We start from the raw sequence: 3,757 nt of genomic DNA on the forward strand, positions 1-3,757 counted from the left end.
AAATGGGCTTCCTTGGCTACTATTCCATCCACAAAATATCCTATTCCTCCTATGGTTCTTTCACTCTCTTAGGTTGGTTCCCACTCACGAGTTTTGTCAGTTAAGTCAAGTAAGAATTCTCATGCCTTTCCTTCATCTGTAAAGGATGTGAATCCCTCAGGGCGCATAGACTCTATCATTTGTTTAGTTGGGTAATCAATACCCTCATAAATTATTTGACATAAATACCATAGGTCTAGGCCATGGTGAGGGCATTCTTAGAGTAGATCCTTGAATCTCTCTATAAGTTTGGAAAATGACTCACTATGCTTTTGCCTAAACTGAAGGATATCACTTCTAAGCTTATTGGTCTTGTGAGTTGGGAAAAACATCTTAAGGAAGACAACTGTGAACTGTTCTCATGAGGTTATGGAATTTGTGGGTAACCCATACAACCACTACTTAGCCTGGTCTTTCAATGCAAAAGTGATAAACCTAAGCTTAACAGCATCATCAGAAAGCTGTTGGATCTTGATTAGAACACATACCTCTTCAAATTCCCTTAGAAATAGGTATGCATCCTCAGAGGTCAACCCATGGAAGTGGGGCAACATAGTGATGTATTGAGATTTGAGTTCAAAATTATTGCCCTGGACTTATGGTAGAACTATGCAGGAAGGTTGGGATGTTCTAGCAGGGTAGAACCTATCTTTCAGAGATTTAGGTGAAGGGTTTTGCTGTTGGTCTCCCATATTGAAGGGTTTTAAAGAGAGCAAACGTATAGGGTCACTTCTTGTTGGATCTCTTCTTTCTAACCGATTCTTAGTATTACGTACCCACCTAACACTCATGCAACAGAAAACTACCCGCAACTAAAGTAAGACAAGCACAAAAGAATGGATAGAAATTTTTTTTAATGATTTTTTAATATTTTTTTGATTTTTTTGATTTTGTTTTTTTTTTTATTGCTTTTTGAGAGCTTACCGACAGGGATCCGGGGTTCCTCAAGTCAATTCCTGAGGTACTGCTACAGGGCAAAACCTGTCTTTATCATACTGTGAGGTATGGCGAACTCCACTGATATAACTATTATTGCAAGTTGTTCTTAGGAATTTAATAAAAGAAAAAGAAAAAACAAAACAAAGCAAACAAAGCACTCCGATTTACCAAACGAAAGCGAAAAATAACATGAAACTGTCTCCTCGGCAATGGCGCCAAAAACTTGTTTGAGATTTTAAATATAACCGCAAGCGTACGGATCAGTGTAGCTATGGGTCAAACACAGGGAGAGCAGTCACTTTATTTATTTTTTATTCCTTTTAATAATGCGAAAGTGAACTGATTAATGGTTGTGATCTAATTCTAATTATCGTCCTAAACATATGGATCTAAAATAACGTCCTAACCATTCGTCATCTAAGAATTTAAAGACACAAGTCACGTAATTAAAATTAAATAAATAAAGAACTAAAAATAAACAACCCACACAATTTAAAAAAAAATAATAATAATAAATGAAGAAAAAAAATGCTGAAAGAAAAATAAAGTAAAAGAAAGGGGGGAAAGCTAGAGAGAGACTCACAAGTAGGTTTCTCTACTTAGCCCGAGGAATGCATCCTAATATGAGCTTCCCTGTTGACCAGAGAGTCACTCTTATAAGGGTTACTCTACTTGGCTTTAGGGAAAGGGAGACAATTAAAATAAAAACAATAAATTGATGGTTCTATGGCTAGGAGGGGCAAAGCCAACATATACACTAGCCATGAACCTTGGGGGAAAGGGATAGCAATAATGTAACGACTGAAATTAAAATCCTAAATTAAGAAAGAAAGGGTAGTCAGAAGAGGGAATGAGAGGGGGGAGAGAAGACTACTGAGGAAGTCTATTTACATGGACTTCAACCCTTGAACTTAAACCTTGATCGATTTGAGATACTACTAGTACTAAAAACCAGATCTAGAATAAACCAAATCTAAAATTTCTAGTACTAGAGAAAACAAATCTGAAGAAAAAAAAATAGAACTTGAAAGACATGTTTTATAGCTTGTTCTTGTCACCTAGAACTAAGCCTAGAACTAGAACTTGAAAATTGCAACTTCAATTACTTAAATAATAAAAATAAAAGACTAAATAAAAAATAAAAGTGCTTGCATTAATTGAATAAAAGAACTTACAAAAGTGTTTAAAGCATAAACCTAGAACTAGAGATAGAGAAAGAGAAAACTAGAGATAGAGATAGAGAAACAAAAAAGCCCTAGAAGAAGAATGAATTAGAGAGGAAGAGAGGGACAAATTTTTAGAGTTTTGTGGACTCCCTTTTATAGGGAATAGGAGAGAGAGAGAAGGACTTCCAAGGGTGGATCCCCTTGGACAATTTTGTGGTGAGGTGGAGGAGAGAGAAGAGAGAAAACATGTGGAGAGATCTCCCACGATTTTCTTACCTTTTTTTCCCTATTTTTTCTCTTTTTTCTATTTTTCTCTCTCTTCTTGCACAAGAAACCCCCCTTGACCAATTTTCCTTGCTTGGATTTGGACAATATTCTATTTTAAATGGGAAATTCCATCCATGCCCTTGTCTTTTCTTTTCTTTTTTTTTTCTTCTTTCTTATTTTTTGTCTTTATTTTCTCTCTCTTCTTCAAACTTGCGTACAACTATCTTGGCCGACCTCCTGTGAGTGATGAGTAGGAGGGAAAAAATATTCTAAAAAAAAAAACCTCAACAAAATAGCAGCTAAGAGGTTCGAACTTGAGACCTCCTAATAAGGAAGAGATTTTGCACACCACAACTCACCAACTAAGCTAGGTAGTTGTTGTTACCAAAAATGAATCTTCAATCACTTAAGGATGTGGTCCATTGATCCTTGTTGGCATTTGAAATATTCCTTATATCCTTGGGACAATTGCAGACGGGCTGGTTCTGCATCTCGGTTTAGTTCTGATCCATTATTCTTTTTCTTGCCCAAAAAGAATAATCACTTGTATGGTTGACCAAACGAATGTATACTTTTAATTGAATACATCCATCTTGCTCAGAATTTCATCATCTTTGCAACCATGAAAAGAAATAGGACCTCTTTACGTGTAAAATTAGAGATATAGCGCCCGATAGTCCTTAAGGCATTGAAAGTATAAATCCTGCAAAAAGAGAGTAAAACCCAAGGTAGCTCCATTCTAAATATGTAAAATGCATGATTTACTTCCCTAGATTTCACACATAAATGTGCTCCTTAAAAGGTTTTAAAGAGAGTAAATGTATAGGGTTACCACTTGTTGGATCTATTCTTTCTAACCGATTCTTAGTGTTACGTACCCACCTAACAATCATGCAATAGAAAACTACCCACAACTAGAGTAACACAAGCACAAAAGAATGGATAGCAAAACTTTTTTTTAAGCTTTTTGGGAGCTTATCGGCAGGGATCCGGGGTTGCTCAGGTCAATTCCTGAGATACTGCTGCAGGGTGAAACCTGTCTTTGTTATACTGTGAGGCATAGCGACCTCCACCGATACAAGTATTATTGCAAGTTGTTCTTCTCAGGAATTCAATAAAAGAAAAGGAAAAATGAAACAAAACAAACAAAGCACTCTGATTTACCAAAAGAAAGCAAAAAAAAACATAGAACTGTCTGCTCAGCAACGGCGCCAAAAACTTGTTTGAGATTTTAAACTATAACTGCAGGCGTACGGATCAGTGTAGCTATGGGTCGAACATAGGGAGAGCAACCACTTTACTTTTTTTCTTTTTTTAATAATGTGAAAGTGAACTGATTAATGATT

The 3,757-nt window shown here is 36.0% G+C and overlaps 1 non-coding gene across 1 annotated transcript; it reads left to right on the forward strand.

The window, feature by feature from the left end:
* The first annotated feature begins 237 nt into the window (after positions 1-237).
* LOC122094533 lies at positions 238-344 on the forward strand. The gene has a single exon (XR_006144848.1). It is a non-coding gene; the product is annotated as a small nucleolar RNA R71 (small nucleolar RNA).
* Positions 345-3,757: the final 3,413 nt, after the last annotated feature.

The sequence above is a fragment of the Macadamia integrifolia genome, chromosome 11 (genome assembly GCF_013358625.1).
Source record: "Macadamia integrifolia cultivar HAES 741 chromosome 11, SCU_Mint_v3, whole genome shotgun sequence".
Lineage (NCBI taxonomy): Eukaryota > Viridiplantae > Streptophyta > Magnoliopsida > Proteales > Proteaceae > Macadamia > Macadamia integrifolia.